Here is an 11,703-nt window from a genome sequence, read left to right on the forward strand (position 1 = left end):
ATCTCAGAGAATCCAGCCACCGGCCAGCCCCCTTGCTGACCTCAAACACATGAGCAAGCCCAGCAGAGATTAGCCGAGCCAGCCCAGATGACACGCGCCAACCAAACAACAGAATTATGAGCTGAATGGCTCTTGATTTAAGCCACTAAGTTCTGGTATGGTTTATGATGCCTCAAAAGTCACCTAGAAGCGATACACTTAAACGAAGTGATTCAGAAAGGATAAATAAGACCAGACAAAGATACACAAGACAAATGAAACAATAAGAATGCAAAGGTGGTTATCTTGATGTCAGACGATGCAAGCCAAAAAGATTTAAACACAATGGAGGACACTTCATCATACTAAAGGATGACGTTTTCCAGAAAAAAAAATAAATAAAGGCTACAATTAAAAGTTTTTAATAACTGTGTATAAGACAACCTAAAATTCATGTGCCAAATACATATGTACCATACGCCAAATAACAACCACCATCAAAAAAAAAAAAAAAAACCTACACGATTAAATTTCCAAGTAATTTCGACTCTTTGGGCCAAATCTAAGGGAATTAAAAGGAATTTTGCCCAGGAATGATCCGAAGAAGATACATTTGGAAGCAAGGTAGGTCGATTAAAAGTAATAATGTGGAATGCCTCATTAAGAGAGGTGTGGCCTTGGGGCGCCTGGGTGGCTCAGTCGATTAACCAGCCGACTTTGGCTCAGGTCGTGATCTCGCGGTCAGTGAGTTCAAGCCCCGCGTCCGGCTCTGTGCTGACAGCTCGGAGCCTGGAGCCTGTTTCAGATTCTGTGTCTCCCTCTCTCTCTGACCCTCCCCCGTTCATGCTCTGTCTCTCTCTGTCTCAAAAATAAATAAACGTTAAAACAATTTAAAAAAAAAAAAGCGACGTGGCATTGCAAATTCTAGGGCAGATGAAAAAGTATACTCCACTTCGATGTCAGGCTGTACTCTATGAAAATTAATATTCGTCTTTGGGAGTTGATGATTCAACAGTAACCTCCAGCACCTTTAAGAGAACAAAGTGACTCATCCACAAGTCCCAGAAGTGAGTTCTTTCACCCGCTTTGTAGTTTGTGTGGGGCCTGGCTAGTCCCAGTTCCCCACGGTCACTCGGACTATGAGAGGACTTTACTGCTCTTACTCCCCAGGGCATTTGTGTATAGTTCTCAGGGAGAAGTAATTCTGTCCCCCCGAGAACATTCAGCAGTGTCTGGGACGTTTTGGGTTTTAACAACTCGAGGGGGCGGAGGATGACGGGGGAGGGATGCTGCTGGCATCCGGAGGGGAGAGTAGAAGCCAGTGATGCTACCTACATGCACAGTACTGGGCCCCACAGCCAAAACCGACCCAGCCTAAAATGTCAGTAGTACCAAGGGTGAGATTCACTCTTGGGAAAGGTACTGTTCACAACAGGCTCCGAATTGTGAGGACACTGCTGGGAATACAGTCCAATCCGTCGGAAGGGGTGGGCTGTTTCAAAGAACGAACGAAGACCGGCTTTGAGAGGAGAGAAAGAAGCATTGTTGAGAGAGGTGGGTGCCTAAAAATAGGGGACAAGAATCGGGAAATAGAGTACAACAATGAGCATTGAATTTCATAAGGACTTTTCCATTAAACTAAGGAGAAAGGCATTGTCATTCTTTCCGTTGCCCCAATTCTTACCAAAGGGAGATTGAGGAAACAAGGAACTGGCCCCTCACTCACACCTCTTCGGACCACAGAAAGAGGAAGCTGCATTCTGTCCTGGTGACTGTTTCCGGAAGTGCCAAGCGGTGACCAGCAACATGACAAGTGTTCATGCAGAGAGGGGAGCACCCAAGAGGAATATATGTGCGAAGAGCCGGGTACGGATACAACTAAGGGGTTTAAGATCAGCTTTTTCTGGTAGACCTCAAGGCCCGCCTCCCTCCCATATGCCTTCACTTTTCCATCCTTCTTTAATATTCCGATCGTCACCTGGCTGTTCTCACTCGTCTCTCTTTGTCCTTCGTCTTAAGCCTTAAGGGATAGATACGTGGCTTGAGCCTTACATCATAAGTGCAATCCCATCCTCGAGCCCCAGTAATCCAGGGAAAAAAACAAAACAAAACACAATTCTGGCTTTTGAGAAAAAAGGTTTGCCAGAGGCATCAGAGAAGGAAACATTTTGCTCTTTTTTTTTTTTTTAATGTTTATTTAGTTTTGAAAGAGAGAGTGCAAGCAGGGGAGGGCGGAGAGAGGGAGACAGAGAATCTGAAGCAGGCTCCGTGCAGCCAGCCCCACATGGCAGAGCCCCACCTGGCAGCCTAACACAGGAACCGCCAGATGATGACCTAAGCCAGAATTGGACACTTAACCAACTCGGCCAGCCGGGTGCCCCACATCTTGCTCCTTCGAGAGAATTTCTGACCTTCCTTTCCCCAGACGTGATGAGGGAACATTTCTCTGTATGTCAGAGTTCTTCCTCTTGCACAGTAGAAATGAACTGTGGGTAGTTTAAACAGAAAAGGAATTTGTTAACGGATTTCAGGGAGTTGAGAGAGTCTCTGGGAAGGCCCGAGAATCAGGCTTCAGGGGGATACAGCAGACTACATCCTACTGCATAACCGTTCCAGAGTTTTGGAGAAACTGCTGGCCCACTGAGCACAAGTACCACACTGGCAAGGGGTGCTGGGCCCTAGGGTCCACCCCCCCGAGCCTCTGCAACCGTAGCCTGTGCAGCTAGTGCTTCCACCCTTACCTGGAGGATTTCTGCATGGTTCTTGCAGCCTCGTGTCACTAAGTTGCACGTGAATGTCTGGAAGGGCATCGGCAGAGCTGCGAGGGAGGCTGGGAAACAGAATTTCTGGACTCCGTATTGGTGAATTAAGGATTTGCCGATCAAGGAGAACTCCCTGTAGAAAGGTTTTCAAAGTTGCCCGATGGCATAAAGAATGCACGTGTCGACCGTACTTGGGGAGTTTTTGGTAACCATCTTGGGACCTTGATGGGGAATCAGCCTTTGGATGAAACTGACATGCCAGAAGTCAGAGAGGAGAATTCTAAAGAAACCGATGACGTCACGGCGCTGCTGAATCAAACCAGAGCTGAAGCCCGTCCTGTCTCTGGGATCCAGTCCACCACCCAGCAAATCCCCGTTTTTTGAACCTGTTTGAGTTGGGTTTTGTATTACCTACAAATGAATCCACCTTAAATTAAATAATATATAAACAAAAAATAGTTGGAAAACATTCATGAATTTTTAGCAGTCTTGACAATTTTATCCTGCTCTTTATTAACCTGTTAGATGAAAAGTAGCATCTCTCTATGTTTTTAATCATCATGTTTTAATAAATTGTTTATGAATGAAATAAAAACTCTTTTTAAGTGTTAGTTATTTCTGTTGTTTCTGTTAGCTGCTTGTTTTTAGCCTTTTGCCATTTTTCTATTGGGTTACTCATTTCTTATTGACTTGTAAGTGCTCATAGTGTATATATATATATAGTGTGTGTGTGTGTGTGTATATATATATATATATACACTATAGGTTCTACTACATATGTATTTAACAGGTATACACAGTACATCATATGTACTGTATGTTTCTGTCCTTCCATGGTAGGCTCAGGAAGAGAACCCAAAGGATTAGCCTTGCTTATAGTTGGCTTTAAGAATGAAACATGGAGGGGCGCCTGGGTGGCTCAGTCGGTTAAGCGTCCAACTTCGGCTCAGGTCACGATCTCACAGTTTGTGAGTTGGAACCCCCCGTGGGGCTCTGTGCTGACAGCTCGGAGCCTGGAGCCTGCTTTGGATTCTGTGTCTCCCTCTGTCTCTGCCCACCCCCCCCCCCACTCACGCTCTGTCTCTCTCTATCAAAAAATGAATAAACATTAAAAAAAATAATAAAAAAAGAATGAAACATGGACAATTTAATAAAGTTGCAAGATACAAAATGTATAAAAATCAATTGCATTCCTATACACTATTGGAACTATTGGAGAGAAATTAAGAAAGCAATCTCATTTACAATAGTATCAAAAATAATAAAATACTTAGGAATAAATTTAACCAAGGAGATGAAAAAGCTACACACTCAAAACTATAAAACACCGATGAAAGACAGTAAAGAAGACATGCAAGAATGTAAAGCTAGCCTGTGTTCACGGATTAGAAGAGTTGTATCATTAAAATATCCATAATGCCCAGAGCCATCTATAGATTTAATGCAATCTATCAAAATTCCAATGGCATTTTTTACAGAAATAGAAAAAATAATCCTAAAATTCATATGAAACTACAAAAGACTCCAAATAGCCCCCAAAATCTGGAGAATGAACAAAGCTGGAGGCTTTCTTTTTGTTTCTTTCTTTCTCTTTTCTTTTTCTTTTTTTTAAATGTTTTTATTTATTTTTGAAGGAGACAGAGAGACAGAGCATGAGTGGGGGAGGAGCAGAAAGAGAGGGAGACACAGAATTCAAAGCAGGCTCCAGGCTCTAAGCTGTCAGCACAGAGCCCAATGTGGGGCTCAAACCCACAAACTGTGAGATCATGACCTGAGTTGAAGCTGGACGCTCAACCGACTGAGCCACCCAGGCGCCCCTCTTTTCTTTTCTTTTAAGAGAGATAGGGGGAGGGAGAGAGAGAATCCTTAGAAAGCTCCACCTCCGTGCCCAGTTACAGGGTCTTGATCTCCAGACCATGAGATCATGACCTGAGCTGAAATCAAGAGTCAGTAGCTTAACCAACTGAGCCACCCAGGCGCCCTGGAGGCATCACTGTTTCTGATTTAAAGCTATATTACAAAATTATAGCAATCAAATCCGTGTGGTATTGGCATAAATACCAGATACATAGATCAATGGAACATAATAGAGAGCACAGAAATAAATCTGTTTGCATTTGGTCAATTAATTTTTGACAAAGGAGCCAAGAATATACAATGAGGAAAGGATAGTCCCATCAATAAATGGTGTTGGGAAAATCATATATCCACCTGCAAAAGAATGAAACTAGATCCCTATCTTAGACTATACCAAAACATCAACTCAAAACGGATTAAAGACTTGAATTTATGACCGGAAACCATAGGGGACGCCTGGGTGGCTCAGTCGGTTGGGCGTCCGACTTCGGCTCAGGTCATGATCTCACAGTTCGTGGGTTCGAGCCCTACGTCGGGCTCTGTGCTGATGGCTCAGAGCCTGGAGCCTGCTTCGGATTCTGTGTCTCCCTCTCTCTCTGACCCTCCCCCGTTTATGCTCTGTCTCAAAAATAAATAAATGTTAAAAAAAAAAAAAAGACTGGGAACCATAAAACTCTTAGAAGAAAACATAGGAGATAAGCTCCTTGATATTGGTCTTGGTGATCATTTTTTGGACAGGACACCAAGAGCAAAGGCAACAGAAGCAAAAATAAAGAAGTGAGACTATATCAAACTAAAAAGCACAGAATAAGAAACCATCAACAAAACTAAAAGGCAACCTTTGGAATGGGAGAAAATATTTACAAACCATATGTCCAATAAGGGCTAGTATCAAAATATATAAGGAACTCATCAACTCAATGGCAAAAACAAACAAGCAAAACAGATAACTCAATAAAAAAAAAAAAAAAAAAAAAACAGGCAGAAGACCTGAATAGACATTTTCCCAAAGAAAACATACAAATGGCCAATGGGTACATGTTAAGATGCTCACTAATCATCAGGGAAATGCAAATCAAAACTACAGTGAGATATCGTCCCATACCTGTTAGAACAGCTATTGTCAAAAAGACGAGAAATACTAAATGCTAGAAGGATGTGGAGAAAAGGCAACCCTTGCACATTCGTTGGAGGTGTAGACTGGTACAGCCACTCTGGAAAACCAAACGAAGTTTCAGCAAGAAGTTAGAAATAGAACTACCCTGTGACCCAGCAATCCTACTTTTGGGCATGTATGCGAAGTAACAAAATCATCAGCTCAAAGAGGTATCTGTACCCCAATAGTCACCGCAGCATGGTATGGAAACAACCTAAGTGTCTAGTATCTTATGCCTATAATGTTTATAAATACCTTTTTCTATGTATATTTTATATTTATAAAATAATATATATATATATATATGTGTGTGTGTGTATATATTCAGCCATAAAAAGAAGGTAACCCTGCCATATGCAACAACATGAGTGAACATGGACGGCATTACCCTAAGTGAAATAAACCAGACAGAGGAGGACAAACACTCCATTGTACCACTTATGTGTGGACTCAGGAAAAGAATTAAAAAGCAAAACTCGTAGAAACATAGTAGAATAGTGGCTGCCAGAGGCTGGGAAGGGGGGAGATAAGGGCAGCTTGGCAAAGGGCACAAACTTTCCCTTACGAGAGGAACAAGGTCCGAGGATGTAGCGACGGCATGATGCCTATGGTTTAAACTTCCGTATTACGTAGTTGAAATCTGCTGAGACAACTTAGGTGTTCTCACACTGACACAAAAGCGACAGAAGGTGGGGATCCTTTCACAACGTATAAAGTGTCACATTGAACACCTCCCAGAAGCCTCCAGAAGCCTTCGGGAAACTTTGCAAACCTTCTCCCAGCAAACTCTTGTACCGAAGAACAGGACAAGAGGAGCAGCCTCGACCACCCCCCAGGGTGCCAGCTCCACCTTTCCCCTGCTTCCCTGACTCCACCTAATTGAAAGGAATCCCCCTTCCAGAACAAAGGAGTAGTGGGAGACCCCGACTAACAGAGATGCAGCTGTCCGTTTGTGTTTCAAGTTTACGTATTTATTGTTTTTAGTAGTCCCTGCACAAAACATAGAGGGGCTCGAACCCACAACCCAGAGATCACAAGTTGCAGGCTCTTCTGACTGAGCCAGCCAGGTGCCCCACGGCTATTAATTTTAAATGGTAGTTTCTCTACTAATTAAAACAAAATTCTACCTTGCTGAGCGGCTTATTACATACAAAAATGGGATTTCAGGGGCGGTGCGAGGGCTGTGGCTCAATGAGCAGAGCCGGTCTGTAGAGGTAGGGCAGTCCCTAACTCTGAGCCTCCCCCCCGCTGCCAGCCGGAGCCCCCCAGCCCAGCGAGAGCCCCGCCCGGGGGGCCCCAGCAGCAGCACCAAGGTGGGTGAACACCCACATCCACGACCTCACCGCAGGCGGCACCAGTCAGGACAAGGCCATCGTGGGCTATGAGGAGTCGCCCTCGGTCTGGGCCACCGTCCTGGGAAAACCAAACATCCGTCAACATCATGCCAGCTGAGACTGGTGTCCCGGTCGGCCAGGACCAGTCCGGTTCTTTCGTGAATAGGCTGACACCCGGGAGCCAGAAATGTTCTTTCAATCTGGACTCGCTGCTGCAGGACAGGGGATTTCCCGTGGGTTTTCATACCAGGAGCACCTGCACAACTCCAATTTCAACACCACTGTCACGTGACTTCCAAGACGCCCATCCTGCTGAGGGGCAAGGGTGTCCAGGGTGGTACGATCGACAAGAAATGTTACGAAATGGCCTCCCACCCGGCAGCATTCCCGGTACTGACCTCGTCCGTCCGTCTTCTTCCCCCACCTCTCCCTACTGCTTTTTCACCCCTCTCCTTCCCATACACACGCACCGTTTTTATTTGGGGGGCCATTACCCCACATGAGCTGGGGGCTGGGGCTGGATGGACGGACACCTCCCTCTACCCATACCCCTCCTCCGTGTGGTTGGAAAACTGTTTTGTTTTGTTTTTCCTGAATAAAAAAGATCCTTGGGGCGCCTGGGTGGCTTGGTCGGTTAAGCGTCTGACTTCAGCTCAGGTCATGATCTCACACTCCGTGAGTTCGAGCCCCGCGTCAGGCTCTGTGCTGACAGCTCAGAGCCTGGAGCCTGTTTCAGATTCTGTGTCTCCCTCTCTCTCTGCCCCTCCCCTGTTCATGCTCTGTCTCTCTCCATCTCAAAAATAAACGTTAAAAAAAAAAAAATTAAAAAAAAAAAAAGATCCTACTAACAAAAAAACACAAACAAAATGGGATTTTCCCACACATACTGTTTTAAGTTTGTTTACTTACTTGAGGCATTATCCAGTGGATAAGAATGTCTAGAATCCCAGAGAGAATCTCTCTCTCTCTCTCTCTCTCTCTCTCTCTCTCTCCCTCCTCTCCAACCCCCCCCTCCCCCCCCCTCCCCCCCCCCCCTCCCCCCCCCGCCCCCAAGTAAGAGTATAGGCACTCCAGTGGATGTTTAGAATCCTCGTTAGCTGGGGCCGGTGTATTAAAGGTGTGATAGCATTTTTCAAATGCTATCATTTGAAAAGCAAGTCCGGCTCTTGAATATTCCCCTAAATACCCTACCTTTCCTAGTTTTTTCATAACTGTGTTCTAATATTACCCTCATATATAGTGTGTGCTGTTTCCAATATCCAAATGTTCCTATCATTTGGGCCTATGACGGGACTGATATTTTTCTGCCTTCAGAGGACTAAATTATACCCAGAAATTTTACTCTAGTGGGGGGTCCTTGTACCTACCTGGCTCGATGGTCCATCTTGCTACCGTAAGAAATTCAATTAACGGTTTTGACCCTAGTCTGTTCTTCCAAGTCATCACCATAAATAGGAATATCATCAAATAGGAAATATTGGTGTGTGTGTGTGTGTGTGTTCTATTTTTAGGAGAACCGTAGGATGTCGTGTTAGAAATTGTGGCTTATTACTGGGCCGTTAAGGTGTCCTTGAGGCAACCTCGTAAACCCACGTTGTCTGCCTTCCCATGTGATTAGTCATGGGTTGGCTCTTCTCATCAACTACAACAGCAAACAGCATGTCAGAGAAGTCTATCACTGTTGCAGGATCATTTTTGCCATGATACTTGGGATTCATTGTCTCGCTCCTTCGAAGAATGAAAAGGTGGACATAAAATGAGCAGCAGGCAGAAGTTTATTAGGGTGTAAGATTAGAAAGTAAGAATAGGGGCGCCTGGGTGGCTCAGTTGGTTGGGTGTCAGACTTCAGCTCAGGTCATGATCTCACAGTTCGTGAGTTCAAGCCCCGCATCGGGCTCTGTGCTGACAGCTCGGAGCCTAGAGCCTGCTTTGGATTCTGTGTCTGCCTCTCTCTCTGCCACTCCCCCACTCATGCTCTGTCTCCCTCCATCTCTCAAAAATGAATAAACATTAACAAAAAAAAAATTTTTTTTTAAAAAAAGCAAGAATAGTAGGAAAGCTCTTTTGAATGCCCAGGACATTAAGCAAGGGTCCATGTTTTATAAGGTTTTGGGTAGCCCACCCCTCACCCCTCACCCCTTAACCACCCCCCACCCCCTTCCCTCTCAGGTCCTACCCTTATTGGCCTGGTAGCTCGAGGTGCTGGCTGGTCCATCCCTGATTGGCTCAATTCCATTATGAGAGTTGGCCTAAGACCACACTTAGGTCTTTTGTCAAATTCCTGAGGGAAACCTCAGGGGGAGTAGGTGGGGCCTGTTACATTCTGAAGAGGAACCTTAAGCCTGAGGGGGTTTACTGTGTTCAGACCTACTCCCAGCATTGTTCCAAAATAGGTGTTTTTCCCCACCCGGGACCTCAGGTCCTATCCCTTCCCTCTCTAATTTATCCTATCTTTTCCTATCATATCACCCTGTAGTAAGTTCCAGATCCAGTGGTGATCTTGGTTATGATAGCACCTGTATCCGGGGGTACTCCTCCAATTTGGGGAGAGCATTTGTTTAAAATCATATAAGCTACTGTAAACCAATAGGACCCATCTGGCTTTTTCACAGGCCAGCCGGGTTGTTCTATGGTGAAATTGTAGGCACACTAATTTTTTCCTTAATTTAAATATGTCCTATTACATGCTTTCCAAGGATGTTTCCTAAATTGGGACCTCTAAGGCGTTTAGCCTTCATGGGGGGTCTGTCATCAATTGTTAGGAATCGAATCTGTCACTAAATACCTCTCAGTCCTTTAGGTATTTCATTTTTATTGGTAAAATGTTCTAAATCAGTAGGATATCCTGTATCATTGTTACCTGGGCCCCGTATCTAGCAGCATAGTGGTATAAGTAGTATTTTTATTTACAAGAGGGTTTTCTATTGATACGGTTACTGTAACATGGACGGATGTTTCTGGCTTTAGCCGGGAGACAGAGACTGCTGAGTCCCTCTGAGGGTCCCCTGGGGTTTTCTCTCCTTCGGTTATTGGTGACTTATCTGTTAGTGGGATTTGGCTTTATAAAGGGGTTAGTATTTACAGTAAATGGATTGCTGGGTTGACAGGTGTTTCTTTTTTCTTTAGGCCTATTTACATTAAAAGATCGGTTGTTTCTATTTCTCTGCCACCGTAAGTAGTTTCTGGGGTTTCTACTGGGTTTGTCTTTTCGTAATTTGTTTCGCAAGGTGGAGTCCTAAATGGTTTTGACTGACGGTAGCACCTTGTAGCCTCAGGTCTGTGTGGTCTAAGGTGATTGCCACGGTCTATTTACATTCGGTGGAGGCCTGTTATCTTTATGTACACAAATGGAATCTTGACTTGTTTCCTCAGCTGTTCTTATCAGTCACTTCTATGTTTCTATGGCCTGTAAATACAGTACATAAGACTGCAGTACATTCAGACTGCCTTTTAAAAACTGTTCCGTCCCTTCTGCGGGTAGCGGTGAATGTGTCTGTCCCTGTCATAATAGTTAATAGTCCTAATTTCATTATTATATTACTACTCCTCCTGGTGTTTTCCATGGAGATATTTTAAGGTATGATATGTGAAGTGTAGGCCATCTTCCTGTCCACATTGTTGCTATTGGTCAAGTGAAACCCTTTGAAATTAGTATTATTTTCTCCAGATGATCTAAGGTGTTAAGTTTTAACATCAGCGGTAAGGGGCCCAAGATGTACAGTTTCTGCTTCTGGAGGATCAAATTCTCTCCTCCTTTGGTCCATAAATCTAACAGGCTTGGGGTTTCTGTGTCCAGATCAGTTTGCTGGAATTCTGTTCGAATTTTCTGTCATTTCTGGGCTGGCGTAAGTTCTCACTTTGGGGACTGACTAGATACAGTTTTATCTACAGGCATACCTTAGAGATGGCGTGGGTTCTGTTCCATACCACTGCAATAAAGCAAATAGCACAGTAAAGGTAGTCAAAAGAATTTATGGTTTCCCAGTGCATGTAACAGATTTGTTTACGCTATATTGCGGCCTATGCAATAGCATGATATTCAAAGAAACAGTCTACATACCTTTATTGCCAAAAAACAAGAAAAATGCTGCAGAGCCTCTGAGTTCCCAGTGAGTCACAATCTTTTTGCTGGTGGAGGATCCCGTCTCAGTGCTGATGGCTGCTGACCGATCGGGGTGGTGCTCGCCGAAGGCCGGGGAGGCTGTGGCAACTTCTTAAACTAAGACAACAGGGAAGTGTGCCGCGACCTTTCACAAATGACTTCTCCATAGCACGGGATGCTGCTTGATAGCATTTTACCCACCATTTTGAACTCCTTTCAAAACTGGAGTCAGTCCCCCCAAACCCTGTCACTGCTTTATCAACCCAGCCTCTGTGATAGTCTCAATCCCTTGCTGTCATTTCAACAGTCTTCACGGCATCTTCACCACGAGAGGATCCCATCTCGAGAAACCGCTTTCTTGGCTCATCCATCAGAAGCAACGCCTCATCGGCTCAGGTTTTATCATGAGATTGCAGGCAGGAAGTCGGTCCTGTCTTCAGGCTCCATTTCTTTCTTCTCGTTCTTTTTCTTTTTTTTGTAATTTACATCCATGTTAGTCAGCGTGTAGTGCAA

General features: G+C 44.5%; 1 pseudogene; it reads left to right on the top strand.

Moving 5' to 3' along the window:
* Window positions 1-6,128: 6,128 nt before the first annotated feature.
* On the top strand, window positions 6,129-9,309 carry LOC125921676 (profilin-1-like; annotated as a pseudogene).
* The last annotated feature ends 2,394 nt before the right edge of the window (window positions 9,310-11,703 follow it).

The sequence above is a fragment of the Panthera uncia genome, chromosome C2 (assembly GCF_023721935.1).
Source record: "Panthera uncia isolate 11264 chromosome C2, Puncia_PCG_1.0, whole genome shotgun sequence".
Classification (NCBI taxonomy): domain Eukaryota; kingdom Metazoa; phylum Chordata; class Mammalia; order Carnivora; family Felidae; genus Panthera; species Panthera uncia.